Here is a 16,865-nt window from a genome sequence, read left to right on the forward strand (position 1 = left end):
TCCAAAAGAGTCTAAAATGCTCCTGACTTCTGGGTGGAGACCAAGTGCTGGGGGTGGTGACACAGACAAGGAAACCAAAACACAGAACTGAAAACTTATTTGGTCACTTGAAGAGTTTTCTCTTTTGGATTCTGGCTAATTTCTCTTTTCTGTTAAGAAAAAAAAAAAGCTCCAACTTTAACTTTTGGTCCTCCAGTTTTCCTGAGAAGGTAGAGAGAATGAAAGAGTCTGAATAGAATGGAGAGAACTGGCCACTGTTGGAATTATAAGATTTGGCCAGTTAGATACCCAATGGGCTCCTGGTGAATTCCACAAAGGAGCCACATGGCCCTCCTAGTTATAACCCCCAGGCCAACTGAGCAGGACCAGGAAGCACATACATGATCATAGCCATTCGTGAGGTTGGGGAAAAGGAGGGTGCTAAACACAGCTGAGTCCCCACACACCTGGAAGTGAAGGGCATGGATCTCAGCCCATTATCCATGACATATGTGTGTTTTCTTATTACTTGAGAATAAAGATGATAATGGAAACATGCAATGTTAATGCATAGCTAACAGTTAAGTTAATGATGTAATTCTACAATAGGATAAGTAAAAACAGACTCAAATCCAGGGATAAATCACGACTTTCTTATGTTTTCCTATATACAAGTTCCAGGGTCAGGCTTATGATGAAGTGGTGAGGCTCTGGCCCTGGGAGCAAAATTTAAGAGATACCAAAAAAGGTCAGTAGTCAGGATAAAAAAAAATTGCATTAAGATATTATTTATCTTGACTACTGAGTTTTCTGGGGTGCTCTTAAATTATGCTCCTCAGGAGAGTGCCTCACTTGAATCCCTGTGGTCCCAGTCTGGTCAAAATCCATCAACTAGAGGCGTTAAATGGTTGGAGTATGCCCAGTTACATAATTACAGATGAAACCAACTAATAGACTCAAGAAAGTCTTCAAAGGATTTCCACTTCTAGGAATTATCCTAGGATTATCCAAGGATGTGCACAAAGATTTAACAATGCTCCCTTCAGTGTTATTCATGATAATAATAAATTGGAAATAATCTAGGTACTCACCCACAGGGGATTATCAAAACATGGTATCATGCCAGATTCCTATGCAGCCATTAAAAATGATAATGTGACAGAACATGAATAATGGTGAAAGATGTTCAAGATTAAGTCAAGGGAAATATGCAAGTTATAAAACATTAGGTGGAAATATGGTCCCATTTCTCCTGCTTCCATCTGGTCCTCTATAATCGAGCCTCTACGTGGGAGAGTGATCTTTTTTAAAAAAAGTTACTCCTGCTCTTAAAAAGGTTTCCTGTTGTATTTAGAATAAATTTAAACTATACAGCTATCCCTGCTCTGGCCCCTGCCTATCCCTCTGGCCTCCTCTTCCCCAGCCATACTGGCCGCCTTTAGGGCCTCTGCACAGGCTTTTGTCTTTGCTTGAAATGCTAGTCCCCAAAATATCCACATAGCTGCTCCTTCCCAGGATTCAGGTCTTAGCTCAAAGGTCACCTTCTCAGAAAGGTTTTTCCTGGCATCAATTCTCAGCTGGCCACTGCCCTGTCACTCTATCATGTCATTCTGTGTTATTTCCTTCATAGCACTTGACACTCTCAGAAATGATCTTATTCATTTAATGACATTTATTTTCTTGTTTGCTGTCTACCTCCTCTCATGAGAATGAAAGCTTCATGAGGGCTGGGGCTTTTCCTGACTGTTACTGTGCACCCACAGTGCCCCAAATTGTGCCTGGCACAGAGCACATGCCCAGTAGATCAATTCTGCGGGAGATGTTTATATACATACACATAGATTAATGTACACATGCGTATTCACACAAAGCTACAAAGGACTGGAAGAGCACAGCACAAAAGACTATCTTTGAATAGTGAAACTCTCGATGGTTCTAAGTTTCTTCATTTTGCTTATTTTTCATTTTCTACAACAATAACTTACCATCTTTGAAATAATGAAAAAAAGTTTTCTCTCTGTTCATTTTTTAGAGTATGGTCATTTAGAAAATGCTGCCACAGCTGGATTGAGACTACAAACACAAGACGCCAGAATTGGAAAAGACCTTAGAGGATGTTTGGTTCAATCCTACCCTTCATTTTAGAGATGAAGAGACTGAGGCCCAGCATGGAGAAATGACTGCTGGTTTACACAGCAGAACATGTAAGAAACTAGTCCAGTGTTCTTTCCACTAAACCAGTGGCTCTCAAACTTTACACACATGAGAATCATCTGGAAGGCTTGTGAACACGCAGGCTGCTGGGTGTCACCTCCAGAGTTTCTGGGTCAGTGATCTGGAGTGGGGCCTGAGAGCCTGCATTTCTGACAAGCTCCTGGACGATCTGATGCTGCTGGTTTGGAGCCACCCTTCGAGAACCACTAGGTGAGGCCATGTTGTCTCTCATGACTCCCTTAGAAATGTCTTACTCTTATTGCAAGAATGGTAGTGATGAAAACAATACCTTTGACCAAAGAATTCATAGAAAACCCTATTTTTTAGGCTCCTTCCCAGAAGTTCCTACTGAAAAGACACAAAGGGGACAGGGATAAATAATTTTGAGAGGTTACGCTATACCAGGCATTGTGCTAAATGATCTACATTTTGTTTGTTTAATCTATTTTACGGTAGAAAACCTAAACTCAGGGAGAGTAAGGAATTTGCCTAAGAGCAAACAGCGCGGAAGTGATGGAGTAAGATTTCAAATCCACGTCTAGTTGGCTGTGAAGTCCATGCTCGTTCTCCCACCTTCAGAACAGAACGAAAAGCTGTCACTAGTGGCACTCAGAGTGGCAAATCAACGTCCCCCAACATAGAAACAAACATCTCCAAGAAATATTAACATGATGTCATGCTCCCAATAAGACTGAAGGTGTATACACCAGTATTAACATCCAACCTCTTCTCTGGGACCGAAGCCAGGGTTGATTCATTTACATGATATTCAGCAACTTCCAACCCCAGAACCCCAGAGTAAAGATAATTTGAGTTGATACCTGGCACTCACTGCAAGTCATCTGTGAAATAAATGGGAGAGGGAGAATTTAGCATCAATCTCTGTTCCCTACAAAGGGAAGAATTCACACGCGCTCTGTGGGGTGAGAACCCAACAGACTTGAGAGCTGAACACAATTGTCTCACTGTTTGAGGAACCAAATCTGAAATCAAAGGCCAAAAGCCAAATATAAATATGGGAATGTATCATTTACCATTTTATGTCAAAAAATAAACTAGAAACTAAGAATTGCTCCCTTTCTATTTATTGATGAGGAAATTAATGGGGGACAAGAAAGTCTAGGTGACAAGGTCACCTACAAGCATCCACACAATCAATGAGTTACAATTTGTCCCACATTGTGGTCACACTCCACCCAAGTTTGAGAAAGCTCTGTGAATACTGAGATTGCAAAGGGGCTTGATGACATTCTTTAATATCACAGTTTTGACCAGAATTCCAAATTAGGAGCAAGGTTAAATATCAGTGTGTTATTTCAGGCGCAACAACAAAAAATGTGGTTTTCTTTATCCGTCTCTCTGTATTTCTTATTTCACGTCATGATTTCCCCTCATATGTTTTATTCCAGATCCCCGAAGCAGCTGCATAACTAGGTTTTACATGAAAATGAAAGGAAATACTTTCTGTGTAATGCTGGCTATAGAATCAGAGGAATGAGGGCTTCAGTCAAGACAGCTCATGTGATCAGTCCCTTCCCGCGCCCTCACCAAGGGCTCTTGGTGCCGCTTCTTTCAGAAGCTCATTTTCTACCTGTGACCAGTGAAATGTCTGCACCTTTTGGCTAGGAAGGCTAGCCTTGAAAGAAAGATAAGTGGGAAAGAGGGAATAGGGCAGAGTGGATATAAAAAAAGGACAGGAGGATCCCAGAGATGGGTACCCGAGGACAGTTAAAATTTGATATCATAGACAACTTGGTTCTAAACACAATTATGAATATGTTTCAGGTGTGGACTGGCTGGTCTTCTCTGTGCAGCAAATCAGTAAGGTGAACCAAATTCACAGCCCCTCATTTGTTAATGTCTGAAAAGATCTGGCTCTTTCACTCCCAATAAAATGCATGGGATTTTATCTATTATAGAAAAAAGAAGGTCTGAAAGATCTTGTAGAACGAACCCTGGGTCTCAAAGGCAACGAGCTGTCTCTGCAGTTAGCTTCTGAGTTAGGCATCTAATGCAGGACACAAGACTGGACGGTGCTGTGTTAAATATGAGCAAGTTCTCTTTTTGTTCCTGACACTCGCCCTTTATGAATAGTTGGAGAACAGCCCTTGCCTTCCCCAGAGGACTGATGCAGCTGCAGCTGCAAATGCAGGTTCAGCAGCCATTTTCCTACTGTGAAATGTTTGCTTTTAAACAGTACACTAGCCTAGCAGAAATAGCTGTCTCGTCACTATATTATACACACATGCACGGGCGACAAGGCTCCATAACTACATTAGTGTCCATACCTGTGTCCTGGCGTGGATTTAAGAAACGACATCCTCTAATTTCTATCTAAATGGACAGTTACTTATTCCATAAGTTTCCAATATATTTTGGCAGTGCGTAGCTGCTCTTGATTCTCCCAGATTTCATAGTGGCCTTCAGCCTGGGGTAGTTCATGCAGAAGAGAAGAGAACAGCTACTTGGCAGATAATACTCTTCAGGCCTTAGGGAGGGCACTCAGCTGGAAAGATCTGTTTTCATTGGAGATCGGAAGTGCTTTTCCAGCAATTATTTGATCTTTCCTGGGAACTTGTACTTTTGAACAATCTCCCAGCCTGGTGGGAGCACATGGACTTCTCTTCTGGTCTCAGCATCATCACTAACCAGACCTGCGCCTTTGGGCAGATCATCTGGCCTCTACTTCACCTCAGTTTTCTCATTTGCCTGCTGGGACAATTATCCCTCCCCTGATTAGTTCATGGGATTTTTGTGAAGATAGTATATGTGACGGTATTTAGAAAATGTAAAAAGCAAATTTATTGTTAGGTGGTATTTGTATTATGTTTTTCATTTTTTTCCTGCCCTGGTTGACATTATTAGTGGTATGTTTTCATTTTCTTTCTTAGAACTAGGTAGGAATTCCCTTATGTAGAAAAGGAGAGGTAGAAAGAGCAACCCAGGCAGACAGCATCGTCAGGGTCTCAGCCACTTAAAAAAGCAAGCAAAGACAGCAGGACCAGAACACTGTAACATTGTCCCAGAAGTCTGCTTTTGCTAGGGCCACAGAACATTCTGGTCCTTATCTGTCTCTTCTTCAGAGGTCTCACAAAGAAGGCAGTGTTGAATGAATGAATGAATGAATGAATCCATCCACCCACCATTTATAGACCAATACTATGTATCCAGCAGCGTGCACAGAACACAAAGATGCAAAATGCCATTCCCATCACTGAAGGGCATTCAGCCAATGGGAGAAGATGGACATGGAAAGGACTTGTCTTGCTCCAACATGGCAAGTGTGCTTCCTGGAGAAACACATATGATGCTCCGGGAGCTGAAGCGTGCGGGTCCCTCCTACCTGGAGGAAGCTGGGTCTGCAGGAAGGACTGGTGAGGGAGCGAGGTGGGTTAAGTGCTCCCCAGCCAGAGGAACACCTCTTATGAAGGCACAGATTCAGGAAGGAGCACTCCAGGGAGCAGCTTTGTTTGGTGTGACAAAAGCCAAGAGTGTAGGTGGGCCACCAGAAAGTTAGGCAGGAGCCTAAATATGAAAGAGGGAGTAGGCATCAAGGCTTCTGAGCAAGAGTCAGTAGTTCAGCAAGATTATTTAACAGCAGGGAGGATGGACTGGAGGGAGAGGGGGAGGGGGTAAGTAATCGATTTAAAATTGAATGTCAACATCTGCATTTCACAACACAGAACACTTGATACAAATCTCAGTTTAAGAGTACTCTTCCAAATTCTGAATTAACACAACCAATCATAAGTTAGGGAGTGAATACATGCCTTCCAGAAAACGTTCTTCAAGTAATAAATTTCCCTTGTACAACTTACAAAACATTCGATTTCCCATATAATCTGGGACAATCTCTTGTGAAAAGGAAGGCACTCTACACTGAAGGGTGGCTGACCATTTGGTACCATGGTACTAGGAAGAGTCCAGAAGAAACAGGAACCCACTGCCCACTATGCACCTGGTACAAAGAGGGGGTGGTGACAGCTATCTGGTAGCTGGCTTTGAAAAAAGCATCTCAGAAACAAAAAGAGAATTTCTAATTTAGCAAGTTTATGGTTTAGCAAGTTTATGGATTTTTCAGTTCTCTCCCTCTTTCTTTTTTAAGTTTAGGAATAATTTACATACAGTAAAACATACAGATCTTAAGTGTACAGTTCAATGAGTTCTTACATATATATGTATATACTTGTGTAACCTAAACCCCCATGGAGATAGAGAAAATTTTCATCTCCTTAGAAAGAGCTGTCAATGCCCCTTTGCAGTCAGTCCCATTCTAGGCAACCACAGTTATGATTTCTACTGCCATAGATTAGTTTTGCCTGGTCCAGGACTTCATGTAAATGCAATCATACAGTATGTACTTTTTGTGTCTACTTATTTTTGACATTTATCCATGCTATTGTACATTTCAGTAGTTCATTATTGCTGAGCAGTAGAGTAGTTTTTATTGATTCGGTTATTACAGTAGTTTTTATTGCTGAGCAATATTCCATGGTATGAATATACCACTCTTTGGTATGTTTTTAACAGCCTTCTCTTTTGCTAGAGTATGCAACTGACTACCCAAGGCAAAGCAAAACAGAAAAGGTGTGGGTGTGCAGGTTCAGGTGACGTCGCTGACTGTTCTCTAAGCTGTCAGGTTGGACTTTATAAGCGGGCTTCATCTTCAGAAACCTCTAACAGCAACAGGGACTAAAAATGCAGGCAGATCTGGAAAACCAAGAGAGAGACCACCACTTGTATTATCTGAGTGCTATCTGCTTAGATCACAGGAGCAGATGAAAAATGACTCCCAAAAGACGGATGCCAACTCACTGAGAATACAGGTACTCAAGATGAGTATTTGGTTAGACATATTATTTAGATAACTAAAATATTCTTTAAATAATTAAAATGTGTCCAAAGAGGCCTGCACCTAGTCTAGGATTCTGTATTGTTTCCCCCTAACTGTCAATCCTTTCCTCCCACAAGCAGGACTTTAGTAAGTAGAATGAGGGAACTCAGCAGAGAAAGGAAGGGATCCAAAAGTACTGTAAGAATACGCCAGGTTTTAATGAGAGAACTGCACCCATGAGAGCCAAGTAACTACTTGGTGTGATTTAAGTTGTGTTCAAGAGATAATACCTGGAAGCTTCAAGGAGAGCCAACGAGCTCTAGCTAAATGGTTTATTGAGCAGCAGAAGCAAAAGGCAAAAGTCAAGGAAAGAAGAGAGTTATCTTGAAAGCCTTATATTCTAAGACGCTTATTTCTTCGCTCTGTGAGACTGTTTAAAAAAAACTTTTTTGTGTGGACACAAAAGATCCGAAATGACATCCAAAATGCTTATTCTGTCTTCTCCTGTACAGCTGTCACAATTCACTATGAAAATCAGATAGTGTTCTGATGACTTGAAATACACTATTCGGGTCAGCTCCTCCCTCCATCATTGTACACTGCCTGTCCTTTGAAATGAATGAGTCATTCTGTCTCCAACACTCCCATTATCACTGGAAGTGATGTTGGTTCGCACAGTCATGCTGAAGACACACTGGGAACATAAAGATCTCAGATCTGGGTGGAGTCTGATTTGGTTCCAAGAATCATGCGGATAATGTCCTAAAAAAAAGTTGGCAGCCTTCCTTTCCATTTTGCAGACTAGATCTACCTACTTGCTCTCTATTTTGTCCATCTTATTTGTCTGAAGCAATTGCAAAGTAAGTACTAACACCAGCTATTGTTTCTGCTGCACAACTAACTGTGTGTCAGATACTATGTTTTATGCTTCATTCTCACAGTCTTCGAGGTTGGCACTATGATTATTCCTACATCAGTGATGAGGGAAATAAAACACAGCCCCAGCTTCTACGGTCATTCATCACTATTCTGTATGTTGCTTTGGCCTAGCTGTTGGAGGTGGGGGGTGGGAGTGGGGAAATGTGAAAGATGATGCATGAACAGACAGAAAGCAAAATGATCCTATTCTTTGATCTCCCTCCTTACATATTTTAACATTAAATTTTGTAATTAGGACAAAGGGAGAGACATCGCTGTTGAGAGCTACAGTTAAAGTTTAACAATTATTTCCTAGAAAATGGTTAATTAGACTGACTTGGGATACAGGCTTTGGAATACATATTCATTCTGATAGCAGTTACAGTACAAGACATCTCATAAATAAAAGCCATTTAGAACATTATCCACAGGAAACAGCTGCAGCTGGTAAGGGAACTTTTGACATTAAGGAAACGCAGAACTTCACGGAATTAGAGGAAGGCAGGAGTAATATATCACACAGTAACACTATCTTAGCAAGAGCTGGACCATGTTTTCAATAGATACACTCATTTTACAGCAGTTCATGCTTGCTTACCTCTCTCTGGGTTTTCAGGAGATAAGCATGGCATATCAAGAACAAAAATTAAAAGAAATGTGAGCTAGACTCAGACATTTACAATTTCAAGGGTTAGGGCCCTGTGGTTTGGTGCAAAGCTTGGGCCTGTTCTGCCGTAAAGACCTGAGCTGTTCAATATGGTAAGTAAGCACTAACCACATGTGGCTGGTCCAAGCTGAGATGTGATCTAAGTGTAAAGTATATAACCGGATTTCAAAGAATCAGCGTGAAAAAAAGAACGTAAAATATCTTATTAATGAATTTTAAAATACTGATTGCATGTTGAAATGATAATGTTTTGAATATGTTGTCTTAAATAAAATATATTATTAAAATTACTTTCATCTGTTTATTTTTGCTTTTTTAATGTGGCTACCAGAAAATTTAAAATTATCCTATGTTGCCCGTATTTGTGGTTTGCATTACATGTCTATTGGACAGCGCTGGTATAGATACTCAGTAACTGAAAAGATCGATCCAAGTTGAAGAGTTGGCGCACTTGAGCAAAAGTGGTAAACTGTCTGCAGTGAAATATGTTCCCCAAGAGGCGAATAAAATGATTTAACAGGAAGCAAACATATAGACTGCTATTCTGCCCCGACCCACTGGCGACCTCAGGTGAGCCACTCTTCCTTCCAGGGTCTGGTCCCTGCAAGGGTTGATCCAGATAATCTTGAATTTTCTTCTAGCCCTAACATTTTGAGTCTGTGGCAAACTCCTAAGGACAAATAACTCATGGGTGAGGGTGAATTAAAAAAAACCCTAATATTTGCAGCCCCAAATGTTGCCTGCTGATCTCTCACGGGTTGTACTTTTGATTAAGTCTTTCTGGAGAGACAGCTAAAATTTAATGGCAATGATACCATGTTTGTGACATACAGACTAGGCTACCCTAAACAATGGATGATGCCATTTGCTCTGTGTATCCAAAAAAGTGGGTTTTATATGACAAGATTATACTTCTAACATAGAAAATTTAAGAGCTCCTTAATAATCTAACAAACACATGTTAAAAGGTGAACTCAAAATGTTCTCAAATATCCTGGGGGAGGGTGAACAGAACAAGTTATTCTTTTAGTTCAGACTCTACCCTGTTTCTTTATATTTTCAAAGCATCTAATTATCTGCTGGAGGTTATTCTGCATCTCCTAGGCGAATTACACACTTTTTACAAGATTCAAGATGTTTTCCTTAAAAGGTAAAAAAAATTTCAATTTAGTCAACTCAATTATAACAAATAGGGTAAAATTTCAGCAGAGTACAAGATAAATAGCATTCATGACCTCATAAATATTTTAAATAAATATATGCTCAAAATCTACGTGTGTAAACAAATTTGGAATTAAGCACAAAGTGTAGGGATAAATGCCTACACCGTAGGGATGGGAATCTTGCTTATTATGAAGACCTCCAGAAATAGTGCAGGATCCCCCCTGGAAAGAACCCATAACGTACATGCTCATTTCTGTAGAATTTCCCTGTTCTATCTCATTTAAACTGGACATCTTTAACTTCTGACCATGTAGTGACAGTGTGTTCAACAGCTACTAATATACTTGCCCGTTTTGAAGGAGGCCCGGCCTTTATTTACATGGCCCCAGATTCCCCCCTCTGAGACTTTCTGTAACGTGACCACAATATCACTAATACTGATCAGCCTTGCCTGTACTAGAGTTAATCCAAGAAATGATGGGCGAGAAAAGAAATGTTAGACATGCAGGCTCTTCCCCTCTCTTTCTTGCCTCTTCTTCCCTCCTTTCCCTTCTTTTTTTCCTTCCTTCCTTTTTTTGGTTTGTCCATATCACACCAGTACCATTCATGTCACTTTTTAACTAACACTGAAGGCAAATTGGAAATTTTGACTGAAATGCCGAAACAAATGGCTTGCGCTCCAGCCATTCCATACTTTTGGGGAACTTATTTTAAAAGGCAAGAAGGAGGCTTCAATGTCACAAAACAACAAAAGGGTAGACTGGCCACCTTCACTTTTGAAACTGGTGGAGTGGGAGTTGGTCAATCCATGAATGGAAGCAAGTCTCGATGGGTCTACTGTGCAAGATAACAATGTTACTTGAAAATGGAAAAAATGACCCTGCATTTCTTTGCCTTTGCCACTATCTACAGAACCCACATTTGAAAAAACACTAAGAGAAGCAGATTAAAAAGAATAGCTGCTAGCTGGCTTTTCCTCAGCATTTTGTATTTTCATTCCTTTGTTCTTTTCTTGTTCAACCTCGTTCCCAATTATTGTACTGTTTCGGGGCACTGGGGACAGGACGTCTGGGAAACATAACACACATTAGTCCATCTGTTTGCTCTGTGAATTCTTCTCAGCATCTTTGCGTGGCAACAGGAAGGATGTGGGCTCCCTTTCAGATTCAAATGAGGCTAATCAGGCCTACCTCAGGTTGACAACACCATGCCTTTGTTACTCCCGTGGCCGAGAAAGCCGGAACCCCCATCTCTAGGTGGGGGAACCATTCCGCCCTGGGGCTTCATCTCTATTTTTAACATCAGATCCCTAACCCACCCCTCGCTCGAAATAAATAAGATCAAAAAACAAAAAAACTGCTGACACAGTACAACTCAAGTGCACTCTTTCCTTAAGAGAATTCTGATTTTTAGAGTTGAAAAGACCAAAGCTTCCAATGTATTTACAGACATTTTAAATAGCGTGGGACAAATGTTCCGAAGTGGCACTGTCTCCTTCTTTCAAACTATTTCTGAAGCTTGAAAAATGTGATAGGAAAAGCCCACCACGCCTTTTTCCCGTGGCTCAGCCAAGGGAGAGCCTGGAAGAGAGACACAGCTAGGAAGCAGTTTTAGCAGCCTAAGCCAGTGTTCATTAATGAATCTTGATTTAGGGAGGTAGTGGGGAGGGTGGGGCGTAGGGATAGACAGACAGGCTTGTTGACTGGTGGAATGTCACTGGGGGATTTAGTTTACCCCTAACATTCTAGTTGACACATTCTAGTATTTGACCGTTTAGCATAAGTGAGGGAAATTGTTAAACTGAATTCTCACCAAACAGGGGTAGAAATAGGTTTGGGTGAAATTCAGTCCCATTTCCGTATTTGAAATCTCAACATCAATTGTCTTAAGAAAAAATTGGCCTTATGGAAAAAACTGTCAAGGAGTGCTAGATGGAAAAAAAGTCAAATTTGGGTAATCCTACTAAAGTGTTTCAGCACTTGGTCTGACCCCTCAGATAGGATGCTTTTATAGGAGGGATAGTTAGCCCACTTTCTATTTTGACAGGGATAGAGAAATGTGGTTCTTTATGGACTTCAGCATTGCATCATCCAAAAAGCCCTCTCATAATCCTTTGGGAATAAGTCAGGAAAATTCGGATTGGATACTAGGGCAATGAAGTGAATGATAATATTTAAATGGGGCTGATCAGTGACTTCATGTCCACCAAGAAGGTGGCCTCTAGGGGCATAAAACAGGGCTCTGAGCTCTTCAACAACTTTGCCAACATCTTAGATGAAGATACGGAAAATTTGCTTGATCAAATGTTTAGATGAAACAAACTTTTGGAGGCATAGGAAATGTTGTGGGTGACAACCTCAAGACACGAAAACATCTTGACAGGCTAGAGTAATGGGCCAGAATGGAGATGATAAAATTAGTGAAGGACACGTGTGAGGGCCTAAACAAAAAAATGTGGCACAAGTACAGGATGAGGGACATGTGGTTTGGCAGCAGCATGTGTGAAAAAGATTTGGGAGGTGTTAGCTGAAAATAACTTCAATTTGAGTCAATTGTTTGACATGCTGCTTAAAAGTCAGTGTGACCTAATGCAGTATTCACCGGAATATAGCATTAGGTCAGGGCTCACTTAAGTTGGGGCTTCAGAAACACTTTTTAGACACTTGGGTGCATGTGATATAAATGTGTTGGGTACAGTTTCTTAATAAACCTAGCTTGGTTTAACCAAGGAGAGAGGTGTTACCAGTTATCATGGAAGTCCTCCCCTTAACAGGCTGAGCTAAGGAGGTTAATAGATCACAGTTAAGGAGCTGCCAAACCAGAGGCTGCACTTACCCATTCTTATCAAGTCTGGACTTCGAGTCTTTAAATTGCAATGATAACAAAATTTTAAGGCACCAAGAGGCAGAGAGCAGTTAAAAGGCTATATCGTACCTCTATTCCTTATGAAATACAATGCTAAAGAATATTAAGACACTGCATTGTCTGTCTGAAGGTGGGACTCTTCAACTGTCTGGACAGTTCTGGGCCCCATGCTGGGGTTTGCTTTCTTGATGGTTGGAGAGGAGGATGAGGGTTAGAGGGTGGAGTACACATGACTTACAGCCAGCCCCCTGCAAGCACAATAGGGTACTATTCCCATGGGGGAGGAGATCTCTGACACCTCTTTCTACCTTCCCTCTGTATACAAATTGTGAACTCTGGAACTTCCAAACACAACATTTACCTTATGTCAGCGAATGAATGGCAAGTTTGTCCCTATTCTCTTTTAGAAATATAAAAAGTAAGCCAGTATAATTTCTAAACAAATTGTTTTTTTTTAAACAGGAAATTTTTTGCTATGCGTTGTACTCCTGCCTTGTGCAGCAGGCCGTTGATCTTCAGGAAAAGAACCACATGGATCTTGGTTTACAGGCTTAAGAGCAACAAGCAAGAGTCACGGTCTCTCATTCTCAATTGTTTCTCTTGAGAGAGAGAAATCATTACATGATGGTGCCAGTGAGTTTCAGCCTCAATATAGGATATTTTCTCAAGGGACTTCCTTAATAATTATCCAAGAAAGTATTCCTTAAAACATACATATACAGGGCTGGCCCCGTGGCCGAGTGGTTAAGTTCGCGCACTCCGCTGCAGGCGGCCCAGTGTTTCGTTGGTTCGAATCCTGGGCGCGGACATGGCACTGCTCATCAAACCACGCTGAGGCAGTGTCCCACATGCCACAACTAGAAGGACCGACAACGAAGAATATACAACTATGTACCAGGGGACTTTGGGGAGAAAAAGGAAAAAAATAAAATCTTCAAGAAAACAACAACAACAACAACAAAAAACATACATATACATACATACATACACACACACGCGTACCCATAAGTATGTGTGTGTGGGTGTGTGTGTATAATTTGACAGTCTTTCAAGCCATGACTATATAGAATCTAGAACTTGTTCAGAAAACAGTAATTAAGATATTGAAAGGACTTGGAATTACGTTGGGAAAAACTACTACATAAAGGTAAATACTGTTTTGCTTAGAGAAGAAGACATTTTAAGTAGTCTTTAAAAAAACTGATGGGTTGTTAAATGGAAGAATATTTTCTTATGACTCATTTTAATAATGAGAACTTCCGAAACATGGTAGAGAATATCTTGATGCTAGAGATGTTCTGATAGAATTTATCTAATCAGATACTGGTTGGACTAGATGAACTTTAAGGTTCCTTCAAGCACAGAAGTTCTAGGATTTCATGGTGCTTTTTTTTTCCCCCGAAATAGCCGATGGTATTGAAGCTAACAAGGTAATCTGAAAATGAATGCCTTGAGGTCAGGGCTTCTGAGAAGCTGAATTCATAGTTGCTTAGAAGCCAAAGGAAAGAATCTATGTTCTGAGATAAAGCGGACAATGTCAGTGAAAAGTTTTTAATATTCTTCCTGGGAAACGGAAACAACCATGTATAAAGTAAATCATCAGAATTATAAGGACAAAGTGACATAGTGAGCGATTTTACCAACACCTCTCTTAGTGACTGATGGATTAATAAATACATAAAAGATTTGAACAGCACAATGAAGAGGTTTAATCTAATAGATATATTTAGTCTATCTCCCCAGCTTCCATCAGAGACTATCCATTTTTTTTAAAAAAAAAATTCATGTATGTTTTAAAAACTTGATCACATACAAGGCCATGAAGTAAGTCTCAATAAATTTTGTAGAACTGATATCATACAAACAACATTCTCTGACAACAATAGATTTTTCAAGTTAGATCCCAAAACAAAACGATTATTAATAAACTGTCATTGTCTGGCAATTTAAAATGACACTGCTAATAACTCATGAATCAAATAAGAAATAATTATAACATTCTTAGAACTGAGTGATGATGAAAATATTCCATATTAAAACTTGTCAGATTCCCTCAAGTTGTACTTAGAGGAAAATACTTAAATCTTATTCTAGAAGGAAGAAGGATTGAAAATTGAATATCCAACTCAGGATGTAAGAAAGTGAACAAGAGTAAATGCAAAGAAAGTGGAAGAAGGGAATAAAAAAGGGTAGAAATTCATAAGATCATAAAATAAAGATATATCAGAGAAGATTAACAAAGGAAAAGCTGTTTATTTGAAAAGATAAAATAGACAAATCACCAAAATTGATCAAGAAAAACAGGGTGCTCATAATAATATTAGGAAGGAAAGAGAGAACATAACCATAGATTCAGCAGAGATTAAATTTGAAAATTTCAATGAAATGAAGAATTTCAGAGAAAAGTCTCATAACCATTAAATAAACTGGTTCATCAGTTAAAAATCTACTTCCTCCACCCAAAAAACAAAACCAATAAACACTAGGTTTCAGATGGTTTTAGAGAAAAAAGAGGCAAGTTTTGCAGATAGAAAATGGAAAGCACTAGTGCAAACTTAGTATCAAAATAAGACAAGGATATTAGGAAAAAAGAAAAATTATAGCCAGTCTCAGATAGAAATACAAACACAAAAACCCTAAAAAAATATTAGCAAACTGTATCCAACAGTGCATAAATTATATCATGGCTAACGTGGATTTTTACCAACAATGCAAGGATGGTTTAACTTTAGAAAATTGCTGACAATAATTTCTCATTATTAGATTGAAAGAGAAAAACTGTATGATATTTTATCAATAGACATAGAAAAAAGCATTGAATAAAATTCAACACTCATCTGTGATTTTAAAAAATAGAAACTTTTAGCAAACTACGATTAGAAGGGAACTTTCTTAACCTAATAAAAAGTATTAACCAAATCCCAGTAGTAAGCATCATGATCAATGGTGAAATGCTAGCAGCCCTCCCTCTAAAATCAAGAACAAGCAAAGGATGCGTGCTCTCCCTACTTCTTTTTAACATTGTATTGCAGGTCCTGTCCAGAGTGGTAAGACAAGAAAAATAAATAAATAAAGCATAAAAGATTGAAAAAGAAGAAATAAAACTTTTGATTATTTATAGATATGATTGGTTACACAGAAAACCTAAGAGCAATACAGATAAATTATCAGAATTGATAAAAGTCTTTTGCAAACTGCCAAGTAGTAGTTAAATATGATAAATTCTGTTCCTATGCACCAGCAACAGTTAGACAAAGCAATTTTTTAAAAAATAGAACACTCTGCTTATTTTCCTTGACCTTCATTGACTACTCTTCCACACACCTCACTCAGATAAGCATAGGAAGAGAAAAAATAATTAAGAAAAACAAGTAACCTAATTATATTGTGAAACTCTGAGTGGCAGGGAGTATAATTTCATGGAAGATGGACAGGATTCCTCACTATTATACAGTTCCCATGGAAAAATTCCACTTGAAAAAAACAAGGCGTTGTAGACGGGGTTACCTTGAATCGTGGTGAATCACACATATTACTGGAAAAGAAACACAAACAGGAAGTTCCAGGCCTCTGCAAATCAAACTCTGCTTCAAAGGAAAAACAAGGTTGACACCTTCTCTTCTACACAGCCTATAATAAAGTCAGCAGGAACCAGCCCTCCAAAGGGTGTCCCACATCGGGAAGGAGACAGGTGTCTTGAACAGAGACAGAGACAGGTAGGTAGAGAGAAGGTTAAGAAAGTTCCTCATCCATGTGAAGATAATATTGAAGGTTACTTAAAAACATTTTTTGTTGAAATTTCACTACAATCAAGCCCAGGATGACATTTAAATTCTAAGTACCACCTGATCCGACTGAGATCCCCCAAACTCTTATTCTATATTTGGGTATATCCATCGGCATGGGGCTTGGTCTGCTCCTGTTTTTAACATCCTTAGGGAAGCATACTATGGCACATACAATTCTTTTCCACTCAGGGGTTGATTAGTTATTATTTTGGATGAAGTGATAATAAAAATGAGATAAAACTTCGTGGAGAACTTTCTATATTCACTTGGATCTGACCGGGCAATTCACTCAATGAAAACAAGGTTATCTGAAAATACTCTATTATGAGGTTATTTTTAAAAATGTGTTCAAAGCCTAATTTATTGGAAACACCCAAAATAAGCAAGAACAGGAGACTGGTTTCTTATTTGATTGGTTACATAAACTATGGTATAT

The 16,865-nt window shown here is 39.4% G+C and overlaps 1 protein-coding gene across 8 annotated transcripts in view; it reads right to left on the reverse strand.

The window, feature by feature from the left end:
- Positions 1–16,865, reverse strand: part of FYN (FYN proto-oncogene, Src family tyrosine kinase) — a 204,176-nt gene that overhangs the window by 75,756 nt on the left and 111,555 nt on the right. The window lies entirely within an intron of this gene.

Source organism: Equus asinus, chromosome 24 (assembly GCF_041296235.1).
Source record: "Equus asinus isolate D_3611 breed Donkey chromosome 24, EquAss-T2T_v2, whole genome shotgun sequence".
Lineage (NCBI taxonomy): Eukaryota > Metazoa > Chordata > Mammalia > Perissodactyla > Equidae > Equus > Equus asinus.